The sequence below is a fragment of the Engystomops pustulosus genome, chromosome 7 (assembly GCF_040894005.1).
Source record: "Engystomops pustulosus chromosome 7, aEngPut4.maternal, whole genome shotgun sequence".
NCBI lineage: Eukaryota > Metazoa > Chordata > Amphibia > Anura > Leptodactylidae > Engystomops > Engystomops pustulosus.
This window is the reverse complement of record NC_092417.1, coordinates 90386057-90403662: the sequence shown is the minus strand read 5'-3', so window position 1 is coordinate 90403662 and position 17606 is coordinate 90386057.

Sequence of the window (17606 nt, the reverse complement as noted above, 5' to 3'; positions counted from 1 at the left end):
ACCTTGTATCAGATTCTTTCTTGAAAATGTGCACACTTGCTCTGTCTAATTTGAGGTGACCGGACCGGTTATTTGTCGTTTACGACCCTGACAGGTCATTTGCCGTTGCGCAAAGAATCTGCCATGAATGATCCCTAGAGAATTGTCTTACTGCATCACTAGTAAATCTATTTTACCAGATCAGTATTTCACCAGCAATAATGAGCTATAGCAATGAGTAGAGCAGTAATGTATGAACTTAAAGGAAATCTACCATAAAAATCAAGCATAATAAACACTTACTCATAGCTCCAGATAAAGTGGGGCACATTTACTTACCCGGTCCTGCGAGTTCACGAAAGTGCATTGTCCAACGATAATGCACTGTGCCGCGATTCACTAAAATTGTGTGCCTGATATCCTGCATGTGTCGCTTCCCTGTTCAGGTCTGACGGAGTTCACTTTCTTCTTCCTAGTGCATGTAAGTGCATTGTCTTGCGACACAATTTGAATCTTAAATCCCATGCTGAGTCACTGTCTGTTACACTGTTTCAACCTGCCCCTCTGCTCCTGTTCGGCACTACCCTTTCTTCTCCCTGATGCAATTTCACTGCAGCACAGAAAGGGGAAGTGCTTCTGTACATTGCAACAGCCTGTGAATCTGCATCATGGAGGGGCTGTAGGGACTGCTGCCTCGGTAGCTCTTCAGGCTTATAAGTGTAATTTTAAAAGTTGATTTTAGAAGAAAGGAGTCCATTGATAACAAATATAAAAAGATTACCACTGTCAAAGTGCCTGGATCTATGTCCCTGGTTTGTCATGCTTAATTTTGACGGAAGATTTTCTTTAAAGGGGTTTTGCAATCCAGAAAGGTATGGTGCCGCACATGTGGGGCACCATAACACACCCGTACGGCATTGTGCGCCCATTGACATCTATGTGGGACGTATTTACGGCGTATATATGTAGGCCATATATATGTCCCACATATGGCAGTGTGACTCAGTTTTAATGCTGTTTTCGCTCCTATCATTTAGTGATGGTCAGTGTAAGATTCCACAGTTAGGACAGGGACTCTCTAAGCAGTCACATCATGATCCCTCTAGTGCTGTGTGAGATGCTGTGGGCTGATAATGTGCTTATAGATTATCAGGGATATGGTTTATCTACACTTTTATTGAGCTTCTGAACTTTGTACTACTATCAGACACAAACTTATTGAAACATATAAAACACAATGGGGGTCATTTACTAAGGGCCCGATTCGCGTTTTCCCGACGTGTTACCCGAATATTTCCGATTTGCGCTGCTTGTACATGAATTGCCCCGGGTTTTTGGCGCACGCGATCGGATTGTGGCGCATCGGGGCCGGCATGCGCGCGACAGAAATCGGGGGGGGCGTGGCCGAACGAAAACCCGACGTATTCGGAAAAACCGCCGCATTTAAAAACCGAAATGTGTCGCTTGGGGAGCGCTCACCTTCACCTTCTATGGGATGGTGCATTCCGGGGCGTTAAGATTATTTTCGGCGCTGCAGCGCCATCTGGTGGACGGCGGAGGAACTACCATCTTAAATCCCAGCCGGACCCGAATCCTGTGCAGAGAACGCGCCGCTGGATCGCGAATGGGCCGGGTAAGTAAATGTGCCCCAATGACTCTCAGCTCTGCTTACTCACCTAATCAATAAACACACAGTCACCAATGCATTTCTTTCCTGTAGCTGGTATTCATAAGAATCTGACCTTAGTCAGAAGATTTACAGTATTATCCAGGGATAACCAAAATTGTGTGCACCAGGTTGGAATTATATCAATGAAATGCTGTATTTATGTTAATAACAGTGAATAAGAGAATGTGTTATTTTGTTATGCTGAGTACATATAAGAAACTTGTCTTTGTGGGAATACCTATTTAAGTAGAAACCTGCTCCTTCTGCAATGGGATAATAGAGAACATATTTGCTACATATTTGCCTTTTTAGTTCCCCTTCCACATTGCAGCTAAAAATACCCAGAAGTAAGGAATGCAGATACAATAAGTATATTTTGTTCCCCACTACATTTTATATAAACATCCATATAGATAGATCCTCAAAAGATTTGGTAAGTCCTCTCTGTAACTAAATGAGTTCATAAATTCCACAGCACAAGGAAAGTATATTAAGTTTAATGCCAGAATAAAAGTTGTACGGTCTTCTACTTTATACAGTGTTCAATTTAACTCTACAAGTGCATCAACTTCCAAGTAATTCACATTTTACAGTTGTTAGATGGGGCTGTAATTTCTGCTAAATGTTCTGAATTATTCAGGCATGCCACTTAGAAAATACATTTCGTACTTGCCAGTGTTGTCCATGCTTAGCGTCTAGTTAGTAATATTTAAAACTCAATTCTGGAAAAATGTGGTGTGTGTAATATCCCATTACAGGAGGGCAACTTCCAAATCTTTTCAGCAGAGCTGGGAATTCAAGTGTTGTGTTTCTTCAATTCTCTTTGCAGCGTAATGATGACTTCTCCTGCAGAGTCTCGGTGGTGCTGCATAAATTTATGAATACTATTATGAGCGCATCCGCAGCGCTGTATGTCTGTATTATCTAGAACAAGATGGAGAGGAACATTAATCCAATACGCAGCTATCTTGTCAAATCAACCCACATGCATTAGCACTGGAGGGTGATGAGCATAACTACGGTCCCCATACTATATATTTGTGCTTTTTAACCCTTACCCTCCAAAATTCTGAAATCATACACACCCTTATACCGTAATATGCCTCAGCCTATGACTTACACCAGTCACCCAGGCAATGCATGTCCCTCTGGTGACTTTGTAGGAAGCTAGTTATCCTCATGCAGTGCTATGACAGCTACTACAGGTACAGCTACTGGTTTACACAGTGTAGCCCCATGACAAGAGTACGGAGAAATAGTTCTTAATTTTGCAATATGTTTTCATGTACTGAGTTTGTCAAATGCAGTTGACTCTTCAATGTATTCCTTAATTTGGAGTGGGGGGAGAAAAATTACAGTTGATAATATTATCCTTCTCTTTCATGGAATCCCAGCAACATTCCTTTTCTTTCCTATTTTGGTTTGTTTTATAAGGCAGTTCTTCATATAGAGTACCGTATTTTCCAGGCCATTAGGCGCACCAGAATATAAGGCGCAACAGTCCGATGCGCCTTATATATGTAATAATTCCATATATAAGGCGCATCGGACTTTAAGGCGCAGGGTCGGGGGCATGGCGGAGGTCCGGGGGCGGACCGGAGACCCGACGGGACGCGACGCCGAGAAGAGACGCGGAACGCGGGGAAGGTGAGCAAGGAAGGTGAGGGGGAGGTGGAGAATAGCATACTTACATAGGTCCCCGCTACCGGAGACAGCAGATCTCCAGCGGGAACTGCAGGCCACGCGGCAGAAGCTGTTCGTGCCGCGTGGTCTGCAGTTCCCGCTGGAGATCTGCTGTCTCCGGTAGCGGGGACCTATGTAAGTAGAGTCCGCTGCCCTCATATAGGGCGCACCGGACTATAAGGCGCACTTTGGATTTCCAAGGAAATCCAAGGCTTTTAAGTGCGCCTTATAGTCCGGAAAATACGGTACTGTATATCTCAGAAAGCATAAGGAGTATTGTTCTTAATAATTTGGGTTCTTGTTATCATTCTTAATATCTGGAGCTACCTGGCTACATTTGATTGCCTACTCTCTCTATATTTATTGTACCTCCATAAGATACTTACCTGTATTTAAGTGCCAGAAAGGCTCAATGAAATTATAGGAAATTTCCTTTTTTTAATATTTTGGAACAATTCTAACAAATCGATAATTTGTTTGTTGGTTACATTTTTAGTCGTGAACAAGATTACATTTTCTATTGTTTTCTTTGTTTACAAAACTACGTGAAGTGAAGTGAAAATAGAGCTAGTTAAAATAATCAGATCAATTTTCATGTTCTCCTTAATATTAAATGTGTTTCAATTCAATCAGCAGATTCTCCAGTTAATCAGATTTTTTCCTCTTTCTCTTGATTGTATGAGTACATAATGATCAATTTAGTTCATGCCATTAGGAGACTTGTTCAGAGGCTGAGATAAAAAAAAGAGCCTAACAAGGTCTGGCAGTGCCCTTGGAGCTACAAGCAGCTGTTCTAACAATGCTTGCTTGAGCTTGTACACAATGTTAGATGATTCACCCTTTTAATGTATACAAAACGCAAAAACAAGGAATGTTATAAAAATGCATTTCTACAGAACCAGCAGACAATATCTGTTCTGTAAGTATTTTTACGACTTTATGGGCTTCAACAAGTTTCTGGTTGGCTTTCTCAAGCCATAGAAGTTACATGGAATGTATAAGTAAATATGGGCTTGTAGACTGAAGCTTTTTGATCTAAAATACAATGTGATAGTATTATTGGACAGATAGAGGACTAGCTCAAATGTTTCTTGACCTTCTTGACTGGCTTTACAAGAGCAGAAAACATGGCATGTAGAATGATGGGGTAGGATAGACACAATTATGGAAACAGTTTTCTGGGCTATAATTTTTAATAACCTAGCCGTAAAGAATGGTCCATAATATCAGATCAGTGGGGGGAACAACACCTGACACCCCATCTATTTATGAGAGAAAGAATGGAAGGGTGTATGGATGTAGATATGAGTGTGGTAAAATGTAGCTTACATTAACCCCTTTCTGCACCATGACGTGATACTACATCATAGGATGTGGGTCGTTCCTGCACCTTGACGTAGTATCACGTCATGGCGATCACCTGGGCTCAGAAGCTGAGCCCGTGCGATCACCGCGGGATCCCGGCGGTACGCGGTAGCCGGGATCCCGCAGTAACAGCCAGGATCGCAACTATCGGAGATCCTGGCTATTACCGATTGTTGACATGAAGCCCGACAAGGACCCCAGGGTTGCCTTGACTAAAAGCCTGTTAGGATCGTGCTTAGAATGCATAGGCTGACTATGTAATATGCTGCAATACATTAGTATTGCAGTATATTACAATGAACAAGTGATTAAATGATCACTTGTTCATGTCCCACCCTGGGACAAAATAAAACAGTAAAAAAAAGTTTTAAAAAAGTGCAATTTAAAAAAAATTATTAAAAAAGAATAGAAGTCCCTTGAAGTCCCATCCCATGCAATAATCCAACAAAACATAAAAAAGTGAAAATCACCAAAAAAACCACAACATATTGGGCATCACAACGTCCGTTACAACCCGTACAATAAAATAAAATTATCACTGAACCCGTATGGTGAACGGCGTAAAAAAAACACAAAAAAACCTAGCAAAAATTATGAAATTTTCACATCTGACCTCATAAAAAGCGCATAAAAAGTAATTAAAAAGTAACATTTACCCGGACATAATACCAAGAAAAAGTACAGCTTGTCCTGCAAAAAATAAGCTCTAAACCAGCTCTGTAAACAAAAAAATATAAATGTTCTGCCCATTGTTACATGGCGATACAAAAACAAGCAAATTTCTCACAAAATGAGTTCTATATTCCGCAAAACAAGTTAATAAATGATGTACCTGAAAAGTGGATCTCATCCACAAAAAAAAATAATCTCCCATATGTCCAAATTACAAAACATTTTATAGCCTGTAAAATGTGACATTGCAGATCTGCTCCGAATGGCGCAGCTTCCCTTCTATGCCCGGCCATCCACCCATACAGCAGTCACCACCACATATGGGGCATCCTCATACTCGGGAGAATTTGGGTATCAAACTTTGTGGTGTTTTTTGTCATTTAATACTTTGTAACGGTTTAATTTTTGGCCAAAATTAATATATTGTCTAAAAAAATAACAGCTTGTAAATTACACCTCCATATTGTTTTAACCCATTTGAAGCATCTAAAGGGTTAACACACTTCTTAAAGTTGATTTTTTTACACATTGAGGGGTGTAGTTTCTAAAATGGCATAATTTATGGGGTTTTACTGCTGTTTAGGCCTCTCAAAGTCAGTTAAAGCTGAGCAGCTGCCTCTGAATAAGGGTTTTGGCGATTTTCATAAAAATGAGAAAAAATGCCCCCAAAATTCTGAACCTCCTAACAACCTAGAAAAGAGAGAGGATGCATAAAACGCTATGCCAATAGAAAGCAGACATTCCGGAAATGTTAGTTGTAAAGTTACTTGGGTGCTATGACTATCTGCCTGAAAAGCAGAACATTTTGAACTTTAAAAAATGAATAATTTTAAGAAATTTTTGCCTAAACACAAAATATATCATCAAAAATTTTTCTATTACTTTGAATTACAATGTGTGATGGGAAAACAATCTCAAAATCCCCTGGTTAAGTTAAAGCGTCACAAAGTTATAACCACCTACACTCACCGGCCACTTTATTAGGTACACCTGTCCAACTGCTCGTTAACACATAATTTCTAATCAGCCAATCACATGGCAGCAACTCAGTGCATTTAGGCATGTAGACATGGTCAAGACAATCTCCTGCAGTTCAAACCGAGCATCAGTATGGGTAAGAAAGGTGATTTGAGTGCCTTTGAACGTGGCATGGTTGTTGGTGCCAGAAGGGCTGGTCTGAGTATTTCAGAAACTGCTTATCTACTGGGATTTTCACGCACAACCATCTCTAGGGTTTACAGAGAATGGTCCGAAAAAGAAAAAGCATCCAGTGAGCGGCAGTTCTGTGGACGGAAATGCCTTGTTGATGCCAGAGGTCAGAGGAGAATGGGCAGACTGGTTTGAGCTGATAGAAACTCAACAGTGACTCAAATCGCCACCCGTTACAACCAAGGTAGGCAGAAGAGCATCTCTGAACGCACAGTACATCGAACTTTAAATCAGATGGGCTACAGCAGCAGAAGACCACACCGGGTGCCACTCCTTTCAGCTAAGAACAGGAAACTGAGGCTACAATTTGCATAAGCTCATCGAAATTGGACAGTAGAAGATTGGAAAAACGTTGCCTGGTCTGATGAGTCTTGATTTGTGCTGCGACATTTGGATGGTAGGGTCAGAATTTGGCGTCAACAACATAAAAGCATGGATCCATCCTGCCTTGTATCAACGGTTCAGGCTGGTGGTGTCATGGCGTGGGGAATATTTTCTTGGCACTCTTTGGGCCCCTTGGTACCAATTGAGCATCGTTGCAACGCCACAGCCTACCTGAGTATTGTTGCTGACCATGTCCATCCCTTTATGACCACAATGTACCCAACATCTGATGGCTACTTTCAGCAGGATAATGCGCCGTGTCATAAAGCTGGAATCATCTCAGACTGGTTTCTTGAACATGACAATGAGTTCACTGTACTCAAATGTCACCAGATCTCAATCCAATAGAGCATTTTTGGGATGTGGTGGAACGGGAGATTCGCATCATGGATGTGCAGCCGACAAATCTGTAGCAACTGTGTGATGCCATCATGTCAATATGGACCAAAATCTCTGAGGAATGCTTCCAGCACCTTGTTGAATCTATGCCACGAAGAATTGAGGCAGTTCTGAAGGCGAAAGGGGGTCCAACCCGTTACTAGCATGGTGTACCTAATAAAGTGGCCGGTGAGTGTATAATGACACAGGGCAAATTTTAAAAATCGGGCCTGGTGCTAAAGGTCTAAAATGGCTTAGACACAAAGGGGTTAACATCATTTTTAACAAATAAAACCCTGACTGGTTTTGTATTCATAATAACATAGAAAAAATGATGTTAGCCTTGATAACACCCCCGATACAGAGAGCCTTATTGTATCCCACTACAAAACAGCGTTAAGACATAAGGCACCCTCTGTAAAATGCAATCTAAGACTCCCACACACTGTAAATTCCCCTGTGTTTGGTGAGGGGTCAACAGAAACTCTATATTGTCCAGGTGTTGGAAATTTTTAAAGGGGTATTCCAGGAATATGAACGTCTGATGCAAAAACCCATGATGCTATAAATGAATGCATATAACAAAACTCAATCTCATTAGTTACAAAATGGAGCTTAAATAGTTTAATTTAATGATTCACAAAATTTTATGGCCTCTCTAAAGTAGGTAAAGTTATAACCAAGATGGCCACCACTGGAAATGACAAGTCCCTTAATACTTTAGTTCTCAGTAACTCCTCTTCCATCTTATTTTCTGCTCCCAGAAAATGCTTCTGTCCTGTGTCTGCACGGAGGAAATTAACTGATCTGCTCTGTGTGAGCACAATCTCACGTCTCCGTGATGGACAGAGGTGGCCAGAATTGATGCCACAGATTCTGGGTCTCTGCCTGGCCTAGAAAAAGATGTCTGTCTCTACTCCCAAACACCCTTTTCTTATGACTAAATGTATTCCAGTGGTGGTTAACACACTGTGAGAAACTTTAGATCAATATTACAACAGGTAGCACTGGAAGACTCCAAACAAACCCTTCTATCCCAGGATCATGGATGGGAGTGAATGGATTAAGGGCGCATTGCCTGTTGTTAGGGCAGCTGAGTGATGATCAACAATAGAACATTGATTGCATCAACCACTTTTGCTAAATAAGTAAATATAAGCTAAAGAAGACAGGTGAATTTCAGTAATGCAGAAATTGGTATTGTAATACAGATACATAATTCTTGCAGGAAAATTTCTGTGACATTTCTTTAAGCAGGTACAGTGACATTATTTTCAGCAATTAATTATTCTGAAACTTTGTCGCTTTGTTAGAGGATAAAATGGCTGCTCTTTAAAAGGTCTCAGAGGTTCCATGTGGAAACAACTGATAAACAAAAACAGAGGATTAAAAAAGTAGAAAATTATTTGGAAATGAATATGTTTGAAAATATGTCGCCCGGAGCAGATATAATACGTACTTTGGAATATAAATAATTGGTACTTTTCTCTTCAGTCTACCCAGCCACATGTCTGGCTTCATAACTGTTAATGTTTGCAATCATATGAAGAGAAAAAAACAAGGACTTGTGGAAAGAATGGGCAAATACTCTTAACTCCAATGTTATCTAAAATATTCATAGAGTATATGTTAAAAACATTTAAAACACATAATCACTCACTAAATCTTGTGTGTGATCTACAAGGACAAGTGAGAATAAACACAATCTAATCTCCCCTTTAGTGACAAAACATGCAACCATGATACCTATGTCTAAAATACAACCTACAGCTCGATAAAATGCTATATAAGTGGTGTAAAAAGGTCAGTAATCAGGAAAGTGCAAGAAAGGTGCACATCAAATTACCAAAAAGGCAATTCAGAATCGAGAGAGAAAATAAATACTATGTTCATGCACCACCAGTATCTGGTATGGGGGGGGGGGAAGCGGCACCAATCTCATTAAAAACAACCAACCCATTAAACTGCATGCAATGTGTAAGTTAGATTCAAACTTTAATAACTGTATATATGTATTTCATCATGTACACAAAATTATAAACAGTCTAAATATCTAATGAAAAATAGCCATAATCCAGACCCAGTAAAGAATTAAAATAAATAAAGTTGCCTTGGATTTATGATTTGACATGTATATTATGTATTCATATTTATAATGGGGTCATATTCTTTGTGACACCAGACTTGCATCATACAATTTTACTATTCTCATGGGCTATTTTTTACTTTATATCAGAAAAGATAAGGCACTGACAGAGGCGATGGACCAGGGATACAATTACTCCTTTTGCGGAGTAGCAGACATAAAACTTGAATTTGTTCCAGTGGAATCTACAAAACTGTTTTGTCATCAGTATCCAAGCACCAGGGTGATTCTTCTGACAAATGAGTATATCAGATAGAAAATGGTATCACTATAGATTGCAGTTAATGGTCATTTTGACTTAAAAGACGACCGGAAAAAGAAGGTATGCAGTTTGTTTGGTGCAGTCAGTTACTGGAGCTGTGCAGTCTGTAATGACTGCGTATTACACTATGACAAGTCTCGGGATGAGATGATATGATAGCATACGGGAAAAGGCTTGACAATTTCATATTGTGTTCTGTATTGGAGGTGGACAGCATACTATTGTTTTTAATGAACGGCTGAATAGATACAGAGTGTTCATTCACTGTGCTTAATACTGTAAAGCTCAAGAAGGAGAGGAGGCAGGGGAATTTACCAGGTCTATGCTAGATACATTCTTTGTTATAGATATTCAAAAAGTTAGGCTTTAGTTCACTTCCAGCTCTGCACTGTTTGTACATGTAATACAACCGAGTGCATGATACCTTTGTAATTTTCCATCTTTCTTATTCTCCAAAGTGATATCATATTAAGCAATAAGCATTTTGTTTTTTTATAGGGTACCTGAAGTCCATGAAGCGAAATAAGTCGAAAGCTACATCTACAGCATTCAAGAGTGGTCCAAGTGCATCTTGGCTTCTTACATTCAAGAATCTGGGGGGTCATTTACTAAGGGCCCGAATCGCGTTTTTATGACGTGTTTCCCGAACATTACCGGTTTTCCCTGAATTGCCCCAGGTTTTTGGCGCACACGATCGGATTGTGGCGCATCAGCACCGGCATGCACGTGACAGAAATCGGGGTCGTGGCCATCAGAAAACCCGACGGATTTGGAAAAATTGCCGTATTTAAAAAAAAAAAAATGTGTCGCTTGACACGCACTTACTTGCACCCAGCCTAGGTTGGTGAACTCCGGCGGACCTCAGCGGACTTCAGCGCAGCAGCGACACCTTGTGGAAATTGGGCGCACTACCTTAGTGAATCGCCGGAAGACCCGAATCAGCGTTGGAGAACCCGCCACTCGATCGCGAATGGACCAAGTAAGTAAATCTGCCCCTCTGTGTTTTAATAGTGCTGAAAAGGGTTTTAAAAAATTGTTATATGGAAGAATTTCATTAGAGATAATCAAGTCAGCTTTTGAAAGAGTGGAAACACAGCTCATCATTGCCCCTGTTGTGGTTTACCCAATTTAAATTTAGAACCTGTGTCCCTTGGGTGCTTCTCTAGTTATCTTTTTGACCACCAAAAAATGGTTCAAAGCCGTGAGATGCTAAAGGAGTGTTTGAAGACTGCAGCACAAACATCCTAGTGGAGGATATATGTAGTCTGAATAGAATACGTTTGGCAGAGGAATGTGCACCCGCCTCCCCAAGCATAATCTACTTGGGTTTCCTTTATAATTAAGCTTATAAGATTATGTTATATCTAAATTTTAGGAAGAGCTATCGTGGATTATAAGTGCTGCAGAAAGTCAATTTGCTCCCCATTGTACAAGTTTAATATTAGCCTCCAATCCCTCTGGTACTGGGAAGAGAGTGGAAAGAAGATTATCAGCACTAAGAGGATATAGCAAAAGTTCAAGCCATAAATTAATAAAGCACAATAAATGCTCATCAAATACAGGTTAGGCCAGATTAATTAACGTTGCCAGCCACAAAAATAAAAGGCCTCTTTAGTTATATGGATTTTTACGTCTAATCCCAACACGATCTCGGCTTCTTTAGCACTAGAGTCACTTGTCACAATCATGCTGAATAGTTTATGCCATTTTATGGTGAAATTAGATACAAAGTTAAAATGAAGAAGCATCAAGACTAGAATGTCATTTATTTCTCCCTTATCTACATGAAATTATTTATTCTGCTATGCAGTCAGTAGCATTGGTCCTTGGAGCTGCAGAAATTGTATCACCCAAAAGACTCATATTATCTACGAGCAGAATTAAAGAAGAACTCACATCAGTCAATTCCTGGAAAACTTCCTCTCTAATGGCAAAATATGTTAAACCCTGTGAAAGATCGAAAAGTCATAGGGTTCGCCCTTGAACGTCATGGACAGATAGCAAACAAATCCCTCAGTTCCGGAAACCATTTGCAAATAGGTATTTATGATCCAGTACCTAAGGCAGAGGTTATGAAAAGTGATAGCAAAAATATAATAAAGTGCCGTAACCCCACTCTCAGGTCATGGCAGGGGTGCACCTACACTAGGAAGCCTGTCAATTCACCATATAAACTCCACCCCCCATATTTCCCACATGTTGTATTTATGCTAAATTTATCCCCTACTATGTCGAGCGCCAATTTACTACTAAACTTGATGGTGGTTTACCAAGGATTGAGGCTGCTATGCAATTCTGGGGAGTCCATGATGGGCACGCCCTAAAAATGACAAGGGTGAAAGAGCTGACCCCCTTACCCTACCCTGGTAGTAAGTGGTCATATGTATAGATTATGTCCATGATATTTGGAATTATGTTCCTAAACTATAAACTATATTCTTTGTTTGATTTTCCCTCCAAAACTCAAGAAAACCTCCTCACATGATTAGCATATAAACCTATCATCCTGTGTTCAGAATGAACCTACCTGTCAGGTGTAAAAAGCTTCATTTGCATGTAAACAGACTCTGTTGGCTCTTGCATGTTTATTGCAGGCAGACGTCTTTGCCCTGGTTCGACATTTTGAAGAACTTCAAACAATGAACATTGACAATATTTCTTTAATACTTCCAAATTTTCCATTGTTTCATTACTACATCCTTGGCCTCTAGTATGGTAAAACTGATGTCACATTGGCAGGGGATGGTGGTGTGAGTGGGTTTTGCTACTTTTTCTCTAGTGTGAAGTTGTTAGTGGAGTAGCAGTCAGCATCTCTGCCCTGTCTATGCAGTGAGGACCACAAAGTATCTGAGCAATCAGCTTTAATAATGTTATATAATGTTTAAGTCAATTTACTTAATTCTGGGGGAAGTAGGCAAAATTACTGACTTGTGTAAGTGTTTGGCATCCTATTGAAATAATTTTTATAAGATGCTTACTTTGAATGACTCTGTTTGTGATCATCTGTAGTTTATCATTTTAATCATATACCCTGGTGACCTATGCTATTCATCTATTTGTATTCTTTTTGGCATCAGTGTGGGTGTTCCTCTGTTCCTGTCCGTGGTTTAAGTGGTGAGAGTACCGTCCATCCAATAACCTTTATTTTCTTTGATATTTTGCTGAACATTTTGGAGAGCATGCTCTCTTATCGATTGTTTCTTAAAGCAGCGAACTTCAGAGACTCTATGATATAAATAATAGGAACACTATAGGGGCCGATAGGAGGAAACAGTTAAAATGGGTTTTCCCACAAACAACATCAGGCTAGGTTGTAGATGCCTCATTGGTTGGGGGCTGGTGGAGGATCCCATTGTAGGGACTTGCAAATAGAATAGAGGACCCTTTAGCCACTAAATTTAGATTTTATCAGGTTTCAAAGAACAGGACAGATAAAGGAGAATTATTCTGGAGTTCCTGCAGTCAGGTCTCCATGTGTCCTCATCCGGTGTATTGGAGATCAATATAACTTTTGGGGAAATCCCACAGAGAAAACCCGTAATCCATTGTGTGTTGTTCTAAGAGGACTATAACAATTTATCCCATGTTATTATAACACAGCCTGCATCGCATGTAAAGATACAGCACAGAGGAGCTCTGATAATGCCATCCATAGCACTTCTGGCTCATTAGAATAATTTTAAACTATTTGGTAGGAGGGAGGCCATGGATAACAAATATAAGAAGATTACCACAGTCATAGTGACTGGATCTATGAATAAGTATCCCTGGTTTATCATTCCTTCATAGGGCCAAAGCTACTTTGATAAATCTTTGATGATGGGTAACAGTGCTCCTAAGCCATTCTAAAACTTTTGTAAGTAGCCAGCTTCTCAGTGAGTATTTGAATAGTTAAATTACTTTACATAATGGTAATATTGCATTGTACATAGAGACATTATTAAAGTAGTTATATTGTATATAGAGAGAGTGGGGCATATTTATCAGGGCCTCTGCGCTAGCACTTGCGATTATTTTGTCCTTTCTGCCACCAGTGGGTGCGAGGGGGGGGCACGGCCGGCCAAGCGCACAGCCGGGAGTGGGCTGGTGCAGGACGTTACTGTCCCCGGGTCTGTGCACTCGCTGCTGCTGGTGACTTTTCACATGTGAAAAGTCGCCAGCTGAGTTTATTTCTATGCCAGGCAGGGCCCGGGCTAGGATAAACGCTGTACAGCACCTTGCCCGGTACATTAAGAAGCCTCTTGCCGTATCGCGCTGCAAAAATGCAGTCCTCTCAGTGCTCTCTACACTTTATTGATCAAACAATGCAAATAAATGAGCAAAATGTAATTTTTTTTCATATAACACTCACGAAAATGACTGACATTAGCAATGGGGTTCCATGTTTTCTATGTAGCCCCTTGCTATTTTGTTGTAAATAAGTAGCTTCATACAATTCTGCATAGTGCTAGTTTGATTTATACTGATGCTATTCCCCAGAACTAATATAGTGTAAGAAGAAATTATATTTATATGCTCCAATTTATTTTGTACTGTAAATTTTGTTTCTGATTGACTAAGGTAAACTATTTACAGGTTTCATGAGCTTTTAGATAGCAATGAATCATACCATTCCAATATCAGCAAATGTTAATAATGTTACAAAGCAAATCAGAATTGTATGTTCTGTTCTTCCGATTGTGTTCATGCTGAATAGACCTCATGTACAGCGCTCTGACCAGTGGACATAGTCATCATTATCTCTATTATCTATATTATTAAAATATTTGTGTGAGTATGGTGTATAGTTATATTTCCGTATAAGTAATATTTTGGTATTTAAAGCAAACCTGTCACCGGGAATGTCACTTTTAGCTGGTGACAGGTTTTAAAAGCCCATGCTATTCTGATTGTAAGCATAGTTACATTTTTATTAAATATATCCAGCTATATTTGAATACATAGGGGTAGGATAATAGTATTTTTGTGTGTATTTGAGTAAAGTGATGTACTTCCTGCTAATTTTACATAAGTGATATTGTTGTACATAGAGACAGTAGGCAATATTAAAGCAGTTTTCTTGCATGTATTGTTGCAGTATTATATTAGACCTCATGCACACAAATGTATGCTACAGGCCGGGCAAGCATACAGTCGGGTGAAGGAGGGAGGAGTGCTCCTTACCCTCTCCATAGAAAACCGATTGGCTGTGTCTTAAAAACAGCAACATATAGGAAATGTCTTGTATTATGCAGTGCAGCTGACTGGCCTGGTCACCACACTATGACCGGGTGCCATAGACCTCCATTTTGTTGGTCGTGTGCATGGGGCCTTCATAATATTGCAGGAGTTTGATTATTGTATGTAAGAGGCAGTGCTTTAGAAAGATTGTCAGCTGAGATTACAGCTTGGCTTGTGCTTTTTAATAGTTGATATTTTGAGAGTCATTATGTGAAGTCACAGGGGTGCAGGGATGTTCTGGGGTAATGTAAATATTGTGCCTGTCAGGTTTGGCCTGGCCATTTGCATTCAGCCAGCTCCTAGCTGGAGTTACACTCTAGCACGCTACCGCATGCCTGCCAGGATTAGATTGCACTATAAATTGTTCTGGAAAGCACTTAGCCTGTGTAGTCATTATCATCATTGTCTCTATTAGAAAGTTAATCTGCATACATCAGAATACACTGCATGTTTGTACAATAAAATCTTCAATTTTTTCAATTAAGCTATATTTTAAGCATGTAATTGTCCTAGTACTGTGGGTAATAAAAATGCAAAATTTGGTGAACAAATTAAAGGGCCTGTTTCAGTTGACTGAAGTACAAACTTTGCTCATTTTCTTTTCAAATACAAACTTTGGTATAAGTGATAGATGTGGGCTGTCATTTGTCCGTAATGGAAAACTCCTCACTAACTGACATAACAATTTACACTTGCATTGTTTTTAATTTACTATTATTGATAAGTAATATTTTCTGTTACTATCTCCTGGCAGGTCAGCAGCATAATAATAGTGGTAGCAGCCATAAGTTTGGAGGATGTGCATTACATTGTACAGCCTTATATGTATACAGGAAGTGCCCAGGTTACATACAAGATTCTGTAGGTTTGTTCTTAAATTGAATTTGTATGTAAGTCGGAACTGTATATTTTATGATTGTAACCCGAGCCAAAATTGTTTTGGTCTCTGTGACAATTGGATTTTGAAAATGTTGGGTTGTCACAAGAACCAGGTTTAACATTAAAGCTTCATTACAGACACATCTGATAAATGTTACAGCTGTTTTTTGTAGCCTAAGGCAAAAGTACAGTAAATTATCAACATCCAGAGTTCCGTTTGTAACTAGGTGTTGTCTGTAAGTCGGGTGTCCTTAAGTAAAGGACCGCCTGTATAACAAATCTTCCGTAGGGCACAGCTGAGCTCAGATGAGAAATTGTAGGGAGGCAAAGTGGATAACAGGACTAGGAATGTCTCATCTCTTCTTCTTTAGAGGATTTCTAAATACCCCACTGGCCTTACTGACCAACCCATTGCCATTTCTCTCTGTAGACAATAATCAAATGGCCAAATCACCCACCAAACACATCTTTATAACAACACAATTACTAGTAATACTAAATGGTAAATGTGCGCCTTTAAAGTTACATTAAAAATGAAAGTGATGAAAACTTCAGTTCTGGTTATTTACATGTCATCCTTTTCATGTGGTAAAATGAGATGATCGCTCTCAGATGACTTTGAAATAATATGGTATTATTAATAGAAATTCATTCCTGGCTTTGAACTGCTGTTACCATATTTTGAACATAAGAATTATTTTCATCTACTTGATTGCAATTATTCTCAATACAATTTTTGTCAAAATCTTTTAGAGAGTACTTGATAAAATGCTTCCCTGTGTCTGCCCTAATTAAGATGCGTGAACAAAATGCTTTGCTTGATTATTTGTCAAAATGTATTTGATGACAGGCCTGCCGAACCTTCGAAGGGTTGTCCAGTCAAGTGTATAAGTGATATCAGACAGCAGTTTGGCTCATTACTATATGACATAACGTCTCTGCCAGATGTCTAATACTGTTCTGCCAAACCCCTCTGACAGGGGTAATGCAGAGAGGAAACCTGTACAGGGAGAATGGTGGAGACCTCACTGGCTCGCTGTCACGTACTCTCCCTACTGTATCACCTCCTCTGAATCCAAGGGCCTCAGTATTGATATCACTGGATGCAATACTGGTGGTCTATAGAAAGTCTTTTCACCTTTGCTTTAGTATTAGTTACTGCACATGCAGCCATTCTCTGCATTGATACTTGATTAATAACCTGAGATTCTTTGACAGCTTTTTTCTTACTTTAATTCAGTTTTGTCCTGCAACTAGAAATTTCAATTTGTTCCATGTGTCCAAATTGCAAATAGTATAACAGAATGAGCTACACTTTCCACCCAACTCCGACCACCTAGGCATGGCAGCTTCAAGGCTATTTTCAATGCAGCCGTGAACAGTAGAGAAGAAAATACGCCTTGAAGTGAAAAATGTTCTCCAACAATCTAGAAGCTGGATAAAACAGAAAATAGCAGATAAATGATACAAATTATCAAAACACAATAAAGAACTCAAAAATTAACTGGAAACAGCAAATTAACACATGATTATGTCAAGATAATTTACATCTTCTATGATCCTAGAAAAAGTAACACCTAATCAGATGACGATACATAAACTATATTTTTATAGAGAATTCAGAATAATATATCAGAGGACATGAGGTGCACCAAGGGATCTTCATTCAAACAAAGCAAAAGCAGAATTTATATGAGTTTTATTCAGCAGGGAAAGCCCAAGGCAATTCTTTCCAGGATGTCATGAAACTTCAATTTTCA